The sequence below is a fragment of the Aptenodytes patagonicus genome, chromosome 2 (assembly GCF_965638725.1).
Source record: "Aptenodytes patagonicus chromosome 2, bAptPat1.pri.cur, whole genome shotgun sequence".
NCBI classification, from domain to species: Eukaryota; Metazoa; Chordata; class Aves; order Sphenisciformes; family Spheniscidae; genus Aptenodytes; species Aptenodytes patagonicus.
Genome location: NC_134950.1, coordinates 67,020,238 through 67,042,200, shown reverse-complemented (window position 1 = coordinate 67,042,200; position 21,963 = coordinate 67,020,238). Strand labels below are relative to the sequence as shown.

General features: G+C 42.0%; 1 protein-coding gene across 2 annotated transcripts in view; it reads left to right on the top strand.

Annotated features, from left to right (window-relative positions):
• The first annotated feature begins 4,219 nt into the window (after positions 1 to 4,219).
• Positions 4,220 to 21,963, top strand: part of MBP (myelin basic protein) — a 125,037-nt gene continuing 107,293 nt past the window's right edge. Inside the window, exon 1 of one of the 2 annotated variants that reach the window (XM_076330106.1) lies at positions 4,220 to 4,333. The gene's annotated coding sequence lies outside the window, so the exon portion shown is untranslated. The remainder of the gene's footprint in view (positions 4,334 to 21,963) is intronic. The other variant, XM_076330104.1, reaches the window with a different exon arrangement.

Below are 21,963 nucleotides of genomic sequence, written 5' to 3'. Positions count from 1 at the left end.
TACAAAATGGAGAAAACGAGTATGAAAGTCTATGTTCATCTTCACAGTCCTGTGCTACCAACCACCCGTTACTGAGCTTTTTGATCTTTTTCAGCAAACAGGATATTAGTGGTGTCATAAAAATAATGCTCATCTCTTGAAAAATGCTTTAGAATTTGAAGATAAAATATTTAAGTAAACAATTCTGAACAAAAATTCCTGTTAGATTGTTGTTAGGTTATTTCTACTCTAAAATGTAATATCACTCAGATCTTTGAATGCCAGTATTTCTGTAAACGATTATTTTTCTTTCTCATTCAGGCAAGGACGTAACGTATTATTTGCAAGGACTGTCAATATCTATTACATTGTCATCCATCCACTGCTGTCTTCATCCAGTAGGGAATCCTAATTTACCAGGAGAAAGATTTTCTTTCCAATGCACATTTACAATAAGGTCTTATGCCTTAATACCCATGGGTAGTAAGAAACTATGAGTTCTGACAAGATTTCTGAAGAGGGTCTGTCCCCTTGTGGCTGCAGAACTCCTCCTTGATTCTCGAGGTTCATTTAGAAAATAAAAACGCAATTTTTTTAAGACTCAAAGGCTTCAGAAACAGTGGCTTTTTCACTGCCCCTTTCACGGATATTTGCTGAAGAGGGACATGTTTTGAGCCGTTTTTCTAAACATTTGGCAGAGATCATCTAAAGTTTAGCCACCATGACCATACAGAAAATTCTCAGCAACCAAGTCTAAGTTTGGGATTCATCAGTTACTACCACGTAGCTCCCAGTCTGTGATAGATCTCAGCATCTGCAGATAATGGTGTTCTGTTTGCCTGTGTACACAGTCTGAGATTACTCAAACAAGCACTCGCTGAGATGATGCTCTTGTATCAGAGCCTTCTTGGAAAAAAAAGTATCGAGAACTTGTTCCGATTCTGATTATAGAAGTACTGTAAGCACTGTGTTGTTATTTTCAAGGACTTATACATAATAAAAGGTTTTATGAAATACACATCATAAAAGGTTTTATGAAATAGAGCAACCTCGTAAGTCTTTATAATTAAGACTTGATTTTAAGACTTAAATGAAAGTGTTATCATTTGGAGTTCACTGAAGGTCCATTCATGAAAAATTTCAAATGAGTTCATAATTGGGTCTAGATTATGTTTCCTCTGCATGTAGGGCTTGGTATCGTTAATCTTGTGTCGGCAGTCATCACTGTCTCAATGATGGTTCCACTACAAAATCCTACTGCATTTTGCCATTCGCCATTTTCAGTTCTTGAAAGTGAATAGCTGTTCTTTCATCTTGATTCAATAGCATCCTGTGAATTTTAATTAAATCATTCTCTGAGTTTCTGTGACATTGGTCACTACTCATTATGAGGCTTTCACACCCAAACTATAGTTTCCCTAATAAGTCTAACCTATTGGCCAACCAGGTCAATTGTTTCTCATTAGGAATAATAAATGGCCAATTCTAGTACAAAAGCACATATAAAATATTGTGCAAACTCTGCTTTCCTTCCATTCCCTTTCTCTGATTTGCATAAAGGAACACTTTATACTTGACTCAAGCAATTTTTACTAGACAGTTAATTAACAAAAAATCAAGATTAATTTCCCTGTGTCACTTTTTTTCATACTGTCGTTTATTCAGGTAGAGCTCCCTACCGTGGCCCAAAGAGCAGGGGTGAAATAGTGTGTGGGGAATATTTAAAAAGAAGAGGACATTTTTCTTTTCTCCATGCAACAGGAAGCAAACAGAAGAAGAAACGATACTGGCTTTGTAGACCGGGACACGTAAGCATTGCTGCTGAAAGTACACGCCTGCTTTCTCCATGAAGAGTTTCCAGGAGCTGGCATGCATGAGTAGCAGAATTATAAGGGACAAATCAGAATGTCTACATTTCTAGCCACCAATGCTGTCCATTGATTCTAGTGTTTTTACGGAAGTTTAATTTTTATGAGTATATGTAAATGAGCATACTGACATCTGCCTACATACAAAAATCCTGGAACAGTGAAGGGAAGCTACAAACGGAAAAGTAGGGAGATGTTCGACACGTTAAGAGAGAGCTGATGCAGCTGTGCCATGTAACACAGACATACAAGGGCGATAATTTTTCCAACTTTTTTTCTCCCACATACTGTATGACAATCCACATTCTGCGACTGTGACTCCCCTCACACCTTTATACACCTTTAGGCCTCAACAGAGTAACCATGCATAATTGTATGTAGACACACACACACAGGTATTTATATATTAAAATATGTAATTTGTGTATGCACATCTGTATGCAAAGATACGTTCGCATGCGTAAGTACATGACCCACTGCCTGCAGGGTAATTATTCTTGCTCAAAGCTACATGTAGTATGAAAGTATGCGAGATTGGGGTTCTAGTCTCTTTACCATGATTTATTAATCTGCCTTCTCAGAGTGTGTTCCGGTAAGATTTTGGATCTAATTTTACCCTGAGATTTTATGCAAAAAAGGCAGAGATGACCACCTGAAGACTGAAATGAGTGTTGTCTTTTAAAGTTGATAAATATTGGTTTCTTTTTGTCATGCTTTTTAACAAAGTTACCATTTAAAAGTAAAAATATGCATAAAGCTTAACTATCAAACTCATTTAAAGTGCTCCTCATATTTCCAAGAAAAAGAGGTATTTTTTTTGCCAGTGAAGGAGTGTGAGGAAAGAGAGTGATTCAAAACCGTATTGTCTGTATTCTTAATATAAAATTCCCAGACTCAGAATTGCTCATACTGGTGATATTCCATCTACTCTTTTCCTCCGCAATCCTTCCTTCCGTCTGTGATCTTTTTTAACTCGCACTCCAGCATTTTGTCTTCAGGTTTTAGCATGATGTACGGTAGTCTTCATACTTATAATAAAGACTGATATTGCAAAATGCTCACTTCACGCTGTAAGGAATTACTGGTGGGATGTTCCTTTCATACAATGGGAATATTTATCCAAATAATTGTTTATCCATAAGAACGTACAGTTTTATAATCTGGCCCAAAACATTTTTCTGAAACCTCCTCCATCTTCCAAGAGGAATAGCAAAGCAAAAAAGATTTACGTATTGAGGAATTAGTGGGTAGCTGACTTAATAACTCTCCGTCTGTTGAGGTTTAAACATGATGCACTTGACACGTGCGACAGATAAATACAGTAATCACCAATGAACCTTCCAAATAAAGCGACTTCTTAAAAAAGGCAACTACCTATAAATTTACTTCCTATTTTTCCACAGGATGAAAACAAATATTATTTGGCAAAGTATTCATAAATATGAACTGCCCCCACAAAAGCCAGATGAAATTCAAAAGGCAGCTTCTCTTCCCTCTAAACCCCAAACAGCCCCACCCTCGGGGTTCACGCTGTGAAACTTCTTCCCACGAAGGCGGCCGGAGTTTGCCTGCGCCTCACGCTAACGTGACACCGAGTCACGGGGCTGCAGGAAGCCCGTCTGATAGCTGCGGTTCCCGCTGAAACGGTGAGTTATGCCCGGGGGCTCAGGCTCGGAGCCGGCAAAGCACGGAGTTACTCAGGTATCTGTTGCGGGTGCACGACCTCGAGTCTAAAATTGCAGGTAACTTTTTTTCCCCTGGGAGTCAGGTTCATTAAAAGCCTTTTAGGCGAAGTTATGGGGACGAGTTACCGGCCTGTCAGGCCCGAGAGGGCAGCGAGCTGCCGGACCGGACAGGCAGGTTGCCACCGCTTGCCCCGCCGGAGCCGTGGCCAAATCCAGTTCCCAGTGGACCGAGCCCCACTCGCCTCCCTTACCCGGCAGGAGAGCGGTCCCCGCCCCGCGCAGGGTAACGGGCTCCCGTTCCTCCTTCGCCCTCAGGGGTCCTTGTCCCGCCCGCCTCCGCCGGCTGGGCGCGGGGCACGGCGGGTGCCCTCGCCCGCTGTTTCTTCCTGGTTGCAGGCGGCGCGGCTGCCGAGGGGCGGGCGGGCGGCGCTGCAGGCGCCGGGGCGCACCTCCCCCGCAGGTGCCGGGGGCAGCCGCCGTGGCGGTAGCCGCCGCGCTTTCGAGGGGAGGGTGAGGGGCAGGAAAAAGCAAGGGAACAAACCGCAAAGCGCCGACACGAGCGGGGGGAGCTCCTCGCTCGCCGGCGGGCGGAGGAAGCGCGGTTGTGCGGCGGCGGCGGGAGGGACCCACGCCCGCTCCTGAGCGCGGCGCGGAGGTTTCTCCCCCCCCCCCCGGCTCCATCCCTGCCTCTTCCCGCACCTCGCCGCCGCCTCTCCCAGTGGGTGGCGGGGACGGGGTTGCTGCCCTCTCGCACCTCTGCATGCAGCTCCGGAGCGCCACAGCCCAGGAGGAACGCGCCGGGTGCGTTGTGATTTACTCCTTTTTTTTTTTTTTAATTATTTTGTGTTTTTTTTTTTTTTTTCTCTGGTCGGCTTCGCGGAGGGGAGCCATGTGGGGAGGGGAGCGGGGCAGGCCGGGGGCCTGGTGGCCCCCCCGGCTGCCCCCCCCCCCCCCCGGCTCCGGGGCTGTGGCCGCCCCGCACGCCGGGCTCCGCCGTGTTTGTTGTTGTGCTCCGGGGAAGGAGGCGGTAGAGCGAGCGGTTCACACGGGGCGGGGGGGTTGCGTTTCGACTTGCTTCTCTTCCTCTTCGCCGTGTGTGCCCCGCGTCCCCTCCTCCTCGGTGGAGCGGCCGCAGGGGGCTCGGCGGAGGGCGGGCGGCGCTGCGGGACACCTGGAGCAGGTGGCGCCGGCACGGACGGGCAGCGGTAGGTGGCCCCTGGGCTCCCTCCTCTCGATTCCGCCTCCGGGACAGGTACTTGTGGACAGAGCGAGCAGCGCTCGGGGCGGCCCGAGCCACAATCGGCCGAGGAGGGCAGGGCCGCCCCCCACGGGGGCAGCCGCCCGGCCCGGCCCTGCCCTGCTCCGCGGGGCTGTCTCCTCGCCGCCGCGGGCGGGTGAGGGGCGCGGGGGGGCGGCGGCGGCCCCAGCGGTGTAACGCCGGTGCGTTACATAACCCGGCGGGGGGCGGGAGAGGGGGGGCGGCACAGCCTGTCGCGTCCCGGCCGGCAGCGGGAGGCCCGAAGTCGGTACCGTGGGTTTCCGGTTTCACATTGTGGCCGTGCCCGGAGTTTTAAACAGAAACGGCTAACTTCTCCTTTTTTAATTTTTGTTTTCTTTCTCCTTTTTTTACCTCACGGGGCAAAGCCTCGCGACAGGCGCTGGCGGGGAGCTGAGGAGCGGGGCAGGTGCTGCCCCCGTCCTGCCCGGGAACTCGCCGGCTCTTGCCGGGGATTCCCTTGAAGTTTCTGTGAGGAAAGCGTAAAGTGAGCCCGGTGGCGGGGACCGGGCTGTGGCCGGCCCGCGGGCGGCCCTTGCGAGGTGCCCCTGTGCCGCTTCCCGCCCCGGCTCCTGGCAGCGCCCCCGCCTCCCCGGTGTCCCTGCCGCCGGGGCCCGCCACCTCCTCCTCTCTCACCGGCTTGGCTTGGCTTGGTTTGAAGCTGCCGTACCTTTGGTGCGTGTCCCCGGGCTGTGCGGTTTCTGTGGAGGGTTTGGCAGTGTTTAAAATAACTCCGTGTGTGCGTGGTGGTGGGCTGCGGCGATAGCGAAGGCTGCAGTTTCAGTTTCTTCCTATGCTCGCGGGGACTTTTTGAAAATCGCTGCACGATTTGTCTTGGGAAGGATGTAAAAGTGTATTTTTGTAATTTTAAGTAGGTCAGTCATGATAGTATTTCCTGTGAGCGTCAAATTTGTCCATCAATATATCAGATGCTATATTGGGAGTAATGTTGATTAAAAAAAAAAAAATTAAAACTGTGAAAATAAAGGCTTTCTTGTGGAGAAACTGAAGTTTTCCCCCTTTTCAGTGGGACCAGAATTAAGTCTCAGGTGATCAGGAATGACAGCATGTATATGGCGCTGTTTTATTTCTGTTACATCCGTTAATTATTTCTAAAATGCTGAGATTAATAAATGTAACTTTATGGAGTACTGCTAGTTCACAGATACAAACAAGTTAACCTGTAGATTGTGGGGTAGATTGTGTTATCAAGGCTTGAAATACCTGGCTGGAAGGATGATGAAATGCTTCCGGTCAGTCAAGGTAAATAATAACAAAGAGAACAGTCTTGTTTTATGTTAATGATTTAATTACTGTTGGCAGTTGAGTAGGAAACAGTTCTCTAAAATCTTTAAATTGTCTTAGAGCAGTTAGTGATAACTGGTATGAGTCTGTCAAAGCTCTCAAGCATCATGGAGTGTATACTTTTCGGGTTTTACATCAGCTCTGCCTGTATGTGTTCTGAATTATTCTAAAGAGCACCTATGAGAACATTAAAAATGGCATACTGGGATATACCAAAGTTTCTACTGGCAGTGGCCAAGAGTAGGTGCCTAGAGAGGACCATGATAGGGGAAGCTTGCAGTGATGCTTCCCCAGAACACTCTCTCCAGGCAGCTGTGGCTCAAGGATTCCCTTAGGTAGAAGTGTTGCCTTTGTGCCTGACAGCCACAAAGTTTGTTGGGTTTTTTTTCTTTGATCTTATACAGTAGTTTTTGAAGCCGTGTAGACTTTTAGTAAGATAATAGAAAGGTATCTGAGGAAATAGGTAACCAGATGGAGCGTTTTACAGACGTTATGGATCACTAATAAGACGGTCAAAAGGCAATTTCTAGTTTGCAAAGGCCCGTGTATAGAAGTTATATTAATGGATATTAATTTTCCAAGCAATGTTCATGTGTTAGGCTCTGAGCTAATCCATCTAAAATAAAGCTTGAAAAAAAAAGGCAGAGCGTGTTATGCTCTTCTAATGTATCCTAATGAAATGGATTCAAATTCATTTTCACTGAGTTGTGAGAAAGCCATGAATAAAATGTAATGTTTTGTCAGCTCCACTGGATTTATAGTAAGTAGAGAATATAAGAATAGAAATTGAGAGTTTATGCCATGCTGCACAACTAAAGAATGTACACAAACCTGCAAAGCCTCTGTTTTATAATGATGATTCCTATGAATAAGGTAGCGAATATTATGATCATTATTGTAGTGATAAATTTTGGCCCACCACAGACCCTTTATGATAGAAATTGCAGCACGGTACTTTAAAAATATGAAACTATTTTTGTTGCTTAATTTTGTGCATTCATGAAAATTTTCATGACAAAATTGTTCTTGCATTGGGCTTAATTCCTCATGAAGTCAGCTCCCATATGATACTTAAATTTCTAGTCAGCTAAGGCCTTACATCCTTTTTAAAGACAAGCTTGCCAGAATTATAAAAATCATGGACTCAAAATATCCTGCATATGCAGAGAAGGATTTTATCTGTTTTTAAGGCATGGCAACAACCAAGATTTGACATTGGTCACCCCGTGAATTGATAGCATAATTGGGATATGCTTCCAGTTCTTTCCAATTCTGGGAGTTTGAGATTCATAGAATCATAGAATCATTGAGGTTAGAAAAGACCTCTAAGATCATCGAGTCCCAACCGTCGATCCAACACCACCACCCACTAAACCATGTCCCCAAGTGCCTCATCTACTCGTCTTTTAAATACCTCCAGGGATGGGGACTCAACCACTTCCCTGGGCAGCCTGGTCCAATGTTTAACCACTCTTTCAGTAAAGACATTTTTCCTCATGTCCAATCTAAACCTCCCCTGGCGCAACTTGAGGCCATTTCCTCTCATCCTATCACTAGTTACTTGGGAGAAGAGACCGACACCCGCCTCGCTACAACCTCCTTTCAGGTAGTTGTAGAGAGCGATGAGGTCTCCCCTCAGCCTCCTTTTCTGCAGGCTAAACAGTCCCAGTTCCCTCAGCTGCTCCTCATAAGACTTGTTCTCCAGACCCCTCACCAGCCTCGTTGCCCTTCTCTGGACACGCTCCAGCACCTCAACGTCCTTCTTGTAGTGAGGGGCCTAAAACTGAACACAGTATTCAAGGTGCGGCCTCACCAGTGCCGAGTACAGGGGCACCATCACTTCCCTACTCCTGCTGGCCACACTATTTCTGATACAGGCCAGGATGCCATTGGCCTTCTTGGCCGCCTGGGCACACTGCCGGCTCATGTTCAGCCGGCTGTCAACCAGCACCCCCAGGTCCTTTTCCAACAGGCAGCTTTCCAGCCACTCTTCCCCCAGCCTGTAGCGCTGCATGGGGTTGTTGTGGCCGAAGTGCAGGACCCGGCACTTGGCCTTGTTGAACCTCATACAATTGGTCTGGGCCCATCGATCCAGCCTGTCCAGGTCCCTCTGCAGAGCCTTCCTACCCTTGAGCAGATCAACACTCCCGCCCAACTTGGTGTTGTCTGCAAACTTACTGAGGGTGCACTCGATCCCCTCGTCCAGATCATCGATAAAGATATTAAACAAGACCAGCCCCAAAACTGAGCCCTGGGGAACGCCGCTCGTGACCGGCCGCCAACTGGATGTAACTCCATTCACCACAACTCTCTGGGCCCGGCTGTCCAGCCAGTTTTTGACCCAGCGCAGAGTCCACCTGTCTAAGCCGTGAGCCGCCAGCTTCTCTAGGAGACTGCTGTGGGAGACGGTGTCAAAGGCCTTGCTGAAATCCAGGTAGACCACATCCACAGCCTTTCCCTCATCCACAAGATGAGTGTTATAGCCATGTGTTGGATTACAAATGAAGGTACATGGAATGGTAATGGCAGAATCAGGCAAGAGAGCAACCCATGCTAGGGGAATGCCAGTGTTCTCTTTTGGTGTTGCCTGGAGAAACGCGGAATTTGGAAAATAGATGCTTCAGTCTCAGTACTGCTGCGTATGCACAAATTTCCTGTTTATTCTTTTTGTGATGTTTTTATTCAGTACTTGATATAAATTAGCCATATGGTTGAAATAGCCACTTCAGTTATTTATTCCATCAAATAGAACATACCGTTATAGTTTAGGCTCTAATTACTCTGCTACATGATTGTTGTGACTAAAGAAACACTTTCATAATAATCTGTTGAGAGAAGGCAGATTAAACTGAAATCCATGTCTCATTTGCAGCATAAGTAGCAAAAGTTAAGTGTTTAAAATGATATGCTACCCGTTTTCTGTTAACTTCTTGCCTACCAAAAGGAAATGCTGTGAAAATAGATGAGAGCTCATATATTAGAGCCTGGGCAGTTTGGTTCAAACTTTTACTTACCAGAACTGAATTGATTTAATTTACATGAGAACATAACAATTTTTGACAGTCAACACAATATATGGAGTAATGTGGATGAAATCTAGTATTCTTTGGCTAAAGCACTGAAAGCATAACCAGTGTTTAATGGGGGAGAAGGCTGGAAAGTTTGCAGTCTAAGCTCTGGTCTTGCATACATGTTTAAAGTATAAACTCTCTCACGGATTAAAGGATAGCACAGTCTTCTGGATCATTGGTGAGGTGCCCAGTCCTGTGGTGTTCAATTACCTGAATAATTTTTCTCTCAGGCAAGATGTCACGTTGAAGCTGTCATCCGTGTTTTCTCTGGTGAGGCTCTTACTTAAATAAAGGACACCAGTGATGAACAGCAGTAGGTCAGGAACTTTTAGATGCAGTTTTGAATACAGCCAGTTGATGATAGTCTTATGAAACAGGTGTTTGTCTCGTTTCTTTAAAATGCTCCGTTGAAGATGGAAAGGGAAAAAGCCATTACAGTTGTCCAGAATTGTTAGGTGTTTCCAAGAAAAAATCAGCAGGACACTCATTTCTGAAGAAGCCTGAATTTATGCATATAAAAAAAAAGTTAGCAACCAGTGGAAGAAGAATCAGAAAAAGGATATATGCTTTAGAGCTCGGCTGCTCAAATAACTTGCACAACTGGAGTTTCAGACAGATAACTCTAGGCTCCAGTACTTTATTTGCATATTACTTCTGTTAATATCCTTTTTCTGGGGCACCTGGCCTTCTGCACAAACTGCTTAATTTGGACCTAATTCGATAACCAGTATAAAGTGAACAAGTTGGTCTCTGAGAGACCGATCCAGTTGCCAAAGGCAGTGGCTGACTTCAGTGGAGATTACATTAGAGCTATATTACAGTAGCCTTCAGTTGTAGTTCTGGGTCTTGCTGTACTAATCATTCTGCAGGCAGATTGTTCTCACCCCGATGAGACAACATGTGAATGCTGCATTCAAGCTAAAGGAGTAAGATATGGTGATACTGACTAGGTCACAAATTAAAATGACACAATTGAAATCTAGTTCTCTAGGGGTTTCGCCCACCTGAGAATTTAGACAAAATGTTCTTAGTTATGCTAAGCACTGTAGAATTAGCTGTGGTTGGAAAGACTTGCACGAAACTTCATTGGCGGCTCTCCCCCAGCGAGACAATGATAGTGTCCAATCTTACATATTCAGTGACGTTAAATAAAGGCTATGTCACGCCCAGGTTTAGATTTTCTTTACTTAATCATCTCATTCAAATCACTGTGGATTTTCTGTATTTGTTTCTCTGGTTATTCTCATGTATTAGTAGTACGTGAAGAAATTTCTCTCTCCTACCATCTAATCACCATACAAATATCAAATATAATCCTGGTTGAATCCTTGTGTCACATGGGCTTTTGGGTATAGTAGTAAATAATTTTGATGTTAGTTATGTAGATGATTAGCGATTTCATTAACTTTTCTGAAGAACAAATTGTACTCGTGTTTTCTTGCTTTGCCAGCTGTTTTCAGAGTTTGGCTTTTGGTGGGTTTTTTTAAAGAAATTTTCCTGATGTCCAGGAGGTACCAGTCACTCTCATCTCAATTTTCTGCACCTCGTCTTCTTAGTTGAGAGGCTTGCAGAGACTGACCCTTCTGTAAAAGGTTGATCATCCTGGGTTTAACTTTTCTGAAGAGATTGACGTACAACTTCCTACTGTTTTCTTTAAAGAATCCAGAATCTGTTATGAACAATTTTTCGTGGCTGAAGAATTTCTAAATAGCAGATACTTAAACAGTTCCTGACAACAGTATTCGGATTTTAACGTTCTGGGTTTCTCATATTTGGAAAAAAGCTTTATGCTTGTTAAAATGCTCAGTTAAAAATAATTGCAGAACTCTTTGGTTAATATAAAGCGAGATCGTTCCTATGAGGCTTCTTGCATCAGTTGCAGTAACTGTGAAAATCCCAGCTCAGTTACTTGGAATAGCTGTAAATCTTGGACATATCCCAGGAAAGCCCACGCAAAGGGCAAGTGAGAGAAAAACAAGAAATAACATGGAAATTTCCAGCCAGTTGTTTTTTTTTTTTCTGTCCTGAAGTGATTTTGAAATAACTCAGTAGGGAAGTTAGTTTTCTCAATCTTTACTTCACTATTGCTTTTTATTTATTTATTTATTTCTGAAGCTTTTGTAAGGCCTTTCGAAGGGGAGAAACAAGCAAAGTAATAAAGCTGAAAAGATTGATCAAATCGGAGTTTATCTTTTTTTTTTTTTAAAATACACAGTGACTGAAGGTATATAGATTTTTATATTAATATTTTTTTAAAATTTCAACAGTTTTTCATCAATGTATCAGCTGTACTAGGTTTGTTTCGCACATTGGAAGGAAAGATGGTTTTTAAATCTTTCTTTTTTGTATTTTGTTCCAACACTTGCAAAATTTCTTAGTGCATAATTTAAATTCTTAATATTTAGTTTCTTAAACTTTTGGGAAAGCTTAAACATTTGGGAATGTTTAAATTCAAGCCTTTCCAGATTGGTGAAATTAAGAACTGAGGGAATCTAGCATCTAACTATTATGATTTGAAAGTGAGAGGGAAAGGAAAATCAAAGCAAATCCACACCAACATATATTCCTAAAATTAATTCAGGCATGTAGTGTATTTTTATATGTTTACCTGATGCATTATCTTTGGCTTCTGCTAAAGAGCTGAAATCTCTGGATGACAAGTGAAAATATGTTGGTTTTAACCTATTTCTTATTTAGAAGTCACAAAATTCAGGTAAAACAATGCAGTTGGACAAGTTACAGCTATCTTTGGAATTCAGACGCTTGAAAAAGGAGGCTTGGCAGTGTGAGAGATCGTTATTAACAGACACACATAAAGCTGTTCTGAAGAAAGTTTATGTATTGTTTACAACCCTTGTACCTGGTCCTAATGTTTGCTTTTAATCCTTGAGCTTCTGAAAGAGATTTTTCAAGAATACAGGAGAGGGAACATTGTTATCAAAGATACTGATATGTTCATCGTACCTGGCTGCATTTTTGAGGCAGTTCTCTTGATTCTGGTGTTGTGAATACATGCAAGACCATGAAAAATAATGGTTATATACAATAGATTAGGTTTGATCGAGGACTTGTATAGTGCAACAGCAGCCTGTCATCTCAATGGGAATATATTTGCCCTCCAAAGATTCAAAGCGCCCTGAAATACAGCTGTTCTGTAGTTGTCAGTGCCCTGCCAGTTTTTTGGGGGGTTATAAATTGGGCCATGATAATTTCCAGATTAGAAGGCAATTGCATATTCTGGGTATCCAAGAGTCTTTCAGAGGACAGTGTATAGCTGCTGCTTCTGTTGTGTCTAGGGATCTACTGTCAGTCCTTTCTGGGCATGGTATTGCCAGTGTGGTATGATGGTAAGAAGCCAACCATGAGGTAGGTTCATCTTTGGACATAAGGTGTTTCACTGGCAAAACTGTCACGCTGAAATCATAGTTTCCAATGTAACAATAGCCTCAGAGCCCTAAGGACAGTTGTCCTGTACCTTCTACGTAGTATTCACATTCCTAGCTTTACTTGATAGACTTCAGATAGATGAACTGAGGTAGAGTGGCTTCAGGTTGGTAATGCTGGTTGGGTGCATTAAGTGGTAGAGATCGTCTTTGCCGTCTCCTCAAATCTTCTTCCTTACCAACCTAACAGTGTCAGTTTCACCTTCTCCACTACAACTGACCGAATCTCACTCATTCCTCAGGCTTTGTGTAGGCTGGGTTAGCGTCTTGATGAATGTACAGCCCAGACTTTTTTGTTTTTTTTTTTAATGCAGCAATTCTGCAGATCCCAGTGACAGCTGTTACTGTCCTCTGGCCTTAAAATCTGTGCATAAACCTGAGTGTCATCAACATATTCCTAACTCACAGCCATTTTCTTCTGACTAATATATTTAATAATATATATATTTAGAACTTCTGTTGGCTTCCCATAGTACCCACTCCCAGGAAGTGTTCCTGGAGTTCGTGACAAATTCCTTGAGTAACCTAGACTCTCGGCTCATCTCAGAAGAGACTCGTCAGCTTCTGGGATCGCAGTTAAGTCCACAACATCTCATGGTTAATAGCAAAACATTGCTTTATGATGTTGTGTAATGTATTGTAATGCTTTTCACTTACCTTTCTCCATCATTGTTATTTCCCAGAGGTCAGCATCCCTCTTCTCTTCTGATTCTAAAAAAAATCAGTCCTTAGTTAAACTCTCTTGTCAGATCTTGTTAATTCTCTGGATGAAAAGTAGTGTTGGAAAATCATCTGAGAAGCTAGCATAGGCAGAGCTTGCAGTGATTAAAATCATATACTTGTCCCTTTGAGTGTTAAGAAGGTACAGAAGGAATTATGATGGATTTGTGCATCCGCTGTTTTTCTGTGTGAAGGACAGCTGTACAACTTTGTGTCCAGAAAGGACCTGTTACAGTGAAAACTATGGCAGCAAAGGCTGAAGCCAAAACAAGGAAAATAACTGGCCAATGTTTTCAGTAGATCTGTGGTATGGGATAAAATACTGATGAAACAATACAAAGCAGTAGCTTTGGAGATTGACGTGTCCCTTGAAGCTTTATTCATAAAGAATGATATCATCACTATAATAGGAAACTTTCTGACCCTTATTGTGTTGCATTCATAGCGTTTTGACAGCTCAAACTATTCTAGAGAGCTAAAACAGGAGCAAAACCCATAATCCCCTAAAATACTAAAATCCACTGTCAGGTTACACAGTGATGCCATTTTAGTTTGGCTCTTTAGTGAAATGGTCACTGAAAAATAGTCAGCAATTTGATTCCAGGCATTTTCATCTCTACATTGCTTAGTTCAAAGGAAAAAAACCACAATGCCTGAAGGGCTGACCAAAAGACAGTGGTGAACTGTTGTGGAAATGGTTGTCTGGTGTGCTTCATCGATTAACAAAATCGGTGATAGCAAAGATGGGCAGAACCTTTTCGTGCTTCTTAAGTCAGCTTTGGTGTTAACTCTCCTTTTATTTTTGTGAAAGTAGGAAGAAAACAAAACACTGATGTCTTATTCGTAGTTGTTTTTTAGCTTAATATACATGCTCAAATAATTGGGACTGACTTAAAGGAAAACAATTACAATTATCTTTTACTTTGGCTCTTGTTGGGCCTTTTACTCTTAGACTCTTTCCCCAAATGGTGCAAGTTACTGTATCGAGGGACTTCTTACTAAGCAACGTGTGTAGCTTCTACAGATAGAAACTCCCTGGCTTGGTTTTTCATGATCTTTTATCTGTACTATTACTTTGCCCTGACTTGTTTGTGGGAAAGAGATAAGTATAAGCTTCTGCACTGCTTTCATCAGCATAGTCTGACTCAGCACTGCTCACTTGGAGGGTAGGCAATAATTTGGCTTTGTTTTTGTTTTTCAGAAAGATATTCTTGTCGAATGGGAAAGAACCCATGATAGGCTCACAGGGAAAAGTTGTTGTTTTAATGGGAATTTTAGTAGGTGCTTTTCAACTGAATGCAGGACTGTTGCTGTTGAAAAGTTCATGTTAAATTTTGGCTGACTTCTAGAGTGGGTTGTGAAATATTCTGTTCTTCTCCTCCTCTTGTGGTAAAAAGCTTTGTATGTGGTGTGCTTATTGGGTTTGCTTTTTGTTGTTTTGGGTTTTTTTTCCCTTAATTCTAACTCCTGAACGTCACAACCTTCTTTATTAATGAAAGCACTATAGGAAGAAATTTGGTTCCAACTAAAAGCTGGAATTGTAGCCACAAGTAATGATTCTTTGTGCCCCTGGAAAGCATGAGAAAGGTTGCAAAATAGTTTTCATTACTTCTAATTGGCCTTTTATTGTAAGTGGTTTGTACATTTCATCTCTGAGTAATATTTTTGTCCAACTATTAGGCATTAGTGAGGCCACAAACTGCATATAGCAACAACAAAAGTATGCTCCTTGACTTAATGGAGTTATCTGGTACAACGCTGAGTAGCATCATATTCAGAATTCTTAACTGCAGTTTTTATTCTACCATTAGGGACTGTTCTATCAGCCATGAAGTGTATGCTGTACTTGTAGTCTCTTCTTTTTTATGATTAGCTTTTGGTTTTGGTGGCTTCCCCCCATAGCTGCAGTGCTACTAAGTGAATTAGGATTAATTGTGGTTAAGGTTGTTCAGTCTTCCTGGCTCAGTGAGTCAAGTAGCTTTGTAGAGGCTTTTGAAGGACATGTTCTGTGGGGCCCTTGTCAGTCACACGACTAAATAAATACATGCATGCGCAGTTCTTTTGCTCTGCATAAGTGCATACAATTCAGAGAGTAGTGAAGGCATCCAATTTATTGCACGTACATAGATGATTTGTACAGCATGTTTTGAGTATGCCTGAAGTTTCTCTTGTCTTCCTGGATGCATTGTGCCTAAATGTGCATGCTCTGCATAACATATGTACACAATTCCAACATGGATTCGTGGACTCATTCAGGTTAGAAGAGACTTAGAGATCTCCAGTCCATCCTTCTGCCTGAAGTGAGGTCACTCCTAAGATCAGACCAAGCAACGTAGGGCTTTGTTTAGTTGCGTCTTGAAAAGCTGCAAGGACAGAGATTCCACTATGTTTCAGGGCACCTGTTCCAATGCTTGATTGTCCTCATAGTGTATTTTTTCCCCCTTATCTAATAAATATTTATAACTTCCCTGGTTTCAGTTGACATTGTTTTCCCCCCGTGCACCTTGGTAAAAAGCCTGGCTCCACCTTTTTGGTAATTTACTTTTAGATATTGGAAGTTTGCTATTACGTGCTCCAAAGCTTTCTCCAGGCTGAACAATCCCAGTGTGTTCAGCCTCTTCTCACAGGGCATGTGCTCCAGCTGCCAGATGTCTTTGTGGCCTTTCATTGAACTTGCTCCAGTTGACTGATGCTTCGTAGTAGCGGATCCAAAAGTAGACCCAGTAGTCCAGATACCAGAGTAATGGGTCGTGCACAAAGCAGAACTTGGCTTCCCTCAGCCCACTGGCTGTGCTTTTGTTGCCAAAGCCCAGGATGGTGTTAGCTCTCATTGCTGCCAGGTGGGCGGCTGACTCATGTCTCATGTACTGTCGTCCAGGAGCTCCAGGTCGTTTTCAGCAGAGCTGCTCACCAGTAAGTTAGTCTTCAGGCTGTGCTCTCATGACGTTTCTGTCAGCCTTAAGTCATTGTGAATGGTACCCCTACCCTCCAGTGTATCAGCTGCACCGCTAAGTCTGGTGTTGTTTGCAGACTTACTGAATGTTCTGTACACTCTGCCAGGTCGCTGTTAAAGATATTAAACAGGATAGGGCCCCTAATCTATCAAATTGTAGCCAGGTTATGGGCAGACTGTGAACCATTAACAGCTACCGTTTGAGCCTAATGATAGCGATAGGGGTTTTTATCATCTAGTAGTCTACCCGTCTAGACTGTAACTTAGATCAGGTTAGGTGCAGAGATGCTGTGGGAGTCATTGCTAAAATCAAGGTAGATGACTAGATGACCTTTAGAGGCCCCTTCCAACCCAAACTGTTCTATGATTCTGTGATACCACTGGTCTCCTCTCATCCACAAATCCCATCATTTTATGACAGAGGGCAATCATATTGGTCAGGCATGATTTAACCTTGGTAAATCCATGCTGGTGATTCCTAATCACCGCCTTCTCCTTCATATGCCCAGAAATGACATCCAGGTGGGCACATGTCTGAACATCCTGTGGGAATAGACTAACAAACAATGAAGGTAGGCTGGACTGTGATGCTTTCTTTCCCAGTGATCCCTCAGACTTGCTAACCTGTGCATAATCCCTTTCCTGCTCTTCTTTTCTGGATGCCCAGTTGTTGTCCATCTGTAGGTGATTGAGTGCATGCTGGTCACAGGATGGAGCACCTGCATCTTGGGAATGTGGTCATGAATGTGGTCATGTGACCTGGGGGAACAAGCTTGTTAGGACCAGGATGTCGCTGCTAGAGTGATTCTTGCTCCCTGTGTGTGTTTGAGGAATTTGCAAGAAAGGAAGGTGGCAGCAAAAGTGACAGTAAGTTTAATAATTATGTCGGTTTGATCGTTGTATTGGTGATCCGCTTATAGCCAGCGGGCTTTGTCTTGGATTCTCTTTTGTATTGATTTAGGTCTGTAATCTTGCCATTAGCTTGATAATAACAAGAAATGCATATGCAGGTGTGAGTGAGAGGGCATGTGAGAAATCTTCATTTGCATTTTAATATGCATTTAAAGCTTTTTTTTTGGTGATTGTTGGTTTTGTTTGTGGTTTTGTTGTTGTTGCTAATATGCACTTAAAACTTCTCCGGTCGTGTGGTGGCTTTTTTTTTCTTCTAATCACCATTTTGAAATTCCCTTATTGCTCATAATTTTTTAGGTGGTCTTTGGAAAACACCAGCAACCCTTAAATGCAGTAAGACCCACAGTAAAACTGAGACTTGCTTGATTTGCACTTAGTAAGAAGCAAACAAATTTAACCTGATTGCATGGCGCCAAGCACTTAAGTTCACAGTGGGGAATTCAGTATTTCTCAGATCTTGTCATTGGCACCACATGCCTTACTGGTTCCGACGTTTAATTTTCCAGCTTTTTCTGTTATTGATGAACAATGATTACTCTATGTAGTTCATCATGTATCAAAATAATTTTGTCATGTGATGATAGTTGTCCTTAGTTTCATGCTGTACAGAACTATACATTGTGTTTTAGGTATTCATTTTTATTCATTGCATTATTAGTTAGGAGCTAAAAAACCTCTTGGGAGTAAGGTTATAAATATGTTTAATGAAACATTTCTCCAGGACCAGTAGCTGAACTGAATGTAAGAGTTACATCTTACAGTTTAGAAATGTTCTAGTAACAATCCTGTCAGCAGTGAATTAATGAGAAATACAGCTTTCATAATATGTTTTGAATGGCATATGTAATTAACTCATGATTTTAATGCTTCCAAGAGTGTTTAATTGCAGTAAGACTTTACTACTTTAGAAAAAAATCAAAATAGATAGCAAATCGTTGTCAGTATTTTAACTCAGTCTTACCTGTACCCCAAAATCATACTGACGATTTCTAAACTGAGACTGAAAAATGCATGTAGGGGAAAAAGTCAGATGCTAAAAGGTAAATAGTACCTCCATAGTAAGTTCTAGATACATAAGTTCTTACTTTTATCTCTAACGTCTGTCTCTCATATTTTAGGAGTCTGTTTTTATGCTTTAATTATTTGTGAAGTGTAAAATCACATTTTCCTTTTGCCCAGTTTTGTAAATTAATCACTGCAAATAGAAGATTAACATACAAATATGACATTGGGAGAATATTACATTTGGAGATGGCCAAATGATTAAAGGTATTTCACAATCAGCCAGCTCTGTACTTTAACCTGAGAGAAATAACCAGGGCTTTGGAAAGAGAGCAATTAAATAATTTCATAATCACTCATGCATTACAGCAATAATACTGGCACACACAAGGATGAAAGCTGGTTTTGCAGTGTCTTCCTGATGCAAAACAATACCGTTGTCTTCAGTGGGCTTGCTTGTGTAAGAAAAGACCACCCAAGTAATTAAGATCAAATGAATGCAAGAATATTTTAAGGCATTAATGTTTGTTGTCACGCTAATTTTAAATAGATTAAAAGGTTATTCTGCATATGTCTTTTTGTGGTATTGAATCATCTTATGATGATTTTTTTTTACTGATTGAGAGAGGTGTTGACTTAGAGTATGTTGACTCAATTGCAGCTTATACATTTTGTTTGTATAAAAATTCCTCCTGTAGTGTCAGTTAAATAAGTTGCCTGTCATTTACCGTTTTAAGCATTTTACGTTTTCTCTATTTAAATGTTGCTGCAATTCAGAATTGTTTGAAATTATTCTTATTTGTATTTGGTTGGGAACCCTGTGCTTTGAAGTTATTGAACAGATTTTGATCTTTGTTGTAACTAAAGTTGCCACTCTTAAGAGACTTACTGTATTTTTACAATAATGGTTTATGATCTAATGGTCCGATTTTACACAGAAGACCAATTTTTGGGGTCTGATATCACTCAAGTTCCTGAAAATTAAGCTATTATTAGATGAAACTAAAAGATACACTTAAATTATTTCACTTCAACCTCTGTCATAAAGAACAAGACTAGCTCCTCTTTAGAGAGATCCTTGTGATCGCTGTCCCAACAGAAATTTGTGACAAAGAGCCTAAAGTAGGCAAGTGACTTTTCAGCCTCACAAAAGTAGTACCAGTTCACATGAAACAGGGAAAAGAAAAATTATGTTCAGGGGAAACTGAGGCAAGAAATCAGAATTCAGACTGAACAAAATTCTGAGTAGCATTGCTATAAGACATACATAGCATGTTTCTGGGCAAGAGAGAAGATTTCCTACTGCTTGCAATACTGTATTTATAATACAAGGTCAGGCAGGTAGGGGGAGGGGAGCATGAAAAAACTGTGTCCTTTGTGAAAAACTGTATATTCTGGATTATGTTTGGGTATGGGCAGGCTGCAGTGTGCAAAGGGTAAGCAAGTGATGAGCAAGATACTGGTATTGCCAGGAGCGTTATTACTTTAAATGAGCAAAATAGTAATCGATACCAAAATTATTAGGTGCCCTTGTTTCTGCTGTGTTGTGATACCATTCTTTTATCAACCTGTGCATGTCCCAGTCCCACTGGGCCTGGCATTGCTGTGCATCTGATTCTCTTATTATCTGCTTATACCTTTTCCCCATGTGGCATTTGAGAGAGTATGTGTGATATGATCTGCAAACCTTCTCCATTCTAGCAGACAACTGATGTATAGTGTAACTTTAAGTGCTTTAGAACTGGTTATTCATATGATGTAGTTGGCAAAATAAGGGAAATTTATGTGCATTACTAATTGAATTTAAGAGTGAATATAAGTGAATTCTGATGTAGCCAAACTGATGAAATGTTTACATGCAGCTATGGTAAAAAAAACCAAAAAACAAAAAACAAACAACCAACCAAACAACAAACCAACAACAACAACAACAAAAACCAAAATAAAAAACCAGTTGTGGTGGTAATTGCCTTCCACTTTGCTTAACTTTAAATATACAAAGTCTGCAGTGCTTTTAGCTTCTGTTTTTAAACATCCTTGCCAGTTACTATGAAGCCTGTGGTTTGGGGGTGGAGCTGTGTTTTTGATCGGGGTGTTTTTTTTCTGAGTGAATATTGCATGCTTCAAGATAATAAATGGGCAAAACATTTTTTTCCTAGCATCGCTATATTTTTGTTTCGGACATTGGCGTTAATTTTGGCAGATGCTCAAATACCAAACCAGCAATGGATTTACTCACAGATACTTACTTGTAAATGGTAATGCGTTAGGCTTACTGGATGTACCAAAAGAAGATAGTGATTAAAATGGTAGCATTAGCTTAATAAGGGCAAGTTTGGTCATCCAAAATTATTGTAAGGTTTTAAAATACCACAGACTAAATGTTAGGTACCACAGCTGGGCAATGTTGGCATAAAGAAGGGACTAGTGCTGCACATGGGTCATCACCAATGTATTCGGGAGTGAAAAGCTCCAGCTGCAACACCTCTTCAAACTAAATATGACTACTAAATTGGAATAGCTGGATTTCCAGTAAAAAAAAAAAATATAAAACAGTTAAGCTGTCAATATAATTTCATTGCTTGCAAACTGATTGATCCTTTATAATCTCAATAAAAGCTGGTTTAAGCAAGATGCTACGTTGAATAAAAGACCCATTGTTTTCACTCATAGGTAACTCTAAGTATTAAATGACAGCTTTTGATTCAGGTATCGTGTAATTTGTACTTCAGAAAGTAACTTGCAGTATTGACTGCACTTCTAGTGCTATGAGCTGTTGGTTCTTGAGAGTACTCTAGATGAATTAAGAGTTGATAGTAACAGGTTAGGTAGAGGTATTGTTTGAGGTGGGAAAGTAAGGAATTCAGCCAAACCAGCAGCTCAATATCTATTTTCTGAAAGTTTTTAGCTCTGCTAAGGAGTGGGATGATTGAATCAATGATACGATGCACACAATTTTGAAATGGCTGCTGCTGGAGGGTTTGTGATTATAAAGTGTTAGTCAAAGACTGTAGAAATATTATTCGTTATTGTTCTCCCATGGTGGAGCGTTTACTGCAGAGTGCTCGAGGAGGGGAGGGGATTTTAAGGACTATTTTGGAATATAGTCTTGGAGGAATGTTATGAAAAGAGCAGTCAGTTTGTAAGTGATTTGGGAAATAGGGGTTAAAGTGACTTCGAGAGCCTTGTATAAAGCACCTAGTCTATCTCATGCTGAGAATTAGATGCCTCAGGTTATTGTCCACCGTAGCCAACAAACTAAGCAGAAGGCTCCTTAAAGCCAGTATCCATCCAAACACAGTGTGTTGTGCTGCTGTTCCTGTTCCCAGAGCTGCAGGGAACGGGGGGTGGGCTTTGTGTGTGTCTCACAACCCTTTTCTTGAGGGCAGGTGCTGACAGACTTACAGGAGGGCTGACTAGCCTGGACCCTACTGTGCCGTGTTTGGGATGGAGATCAGCTCAGTCTCTTCCCCAAAGGGTTCAGACCTGCATTTCCCACTCCAAGGAGCAGGCTTCAAAAGTGGAGGCTGTTGGGCAGGAGTGCTGGACCCTTTCTTCAGTAGACTTGTGTCTTTGTACAGACAGAATTGCAGTTTTCCTGTACTTTATACTGGTCACTTACAGGACAAAATGGACAAGCAGGAATTAATCAATGAACTCAGAGTGGGGAATAAAGTCTGTTTGTCCAGTATCCTACACCCCAGTGAAACCCAACTGGCTAAAAGCTAGCACATTCCATTTTTGCTCTC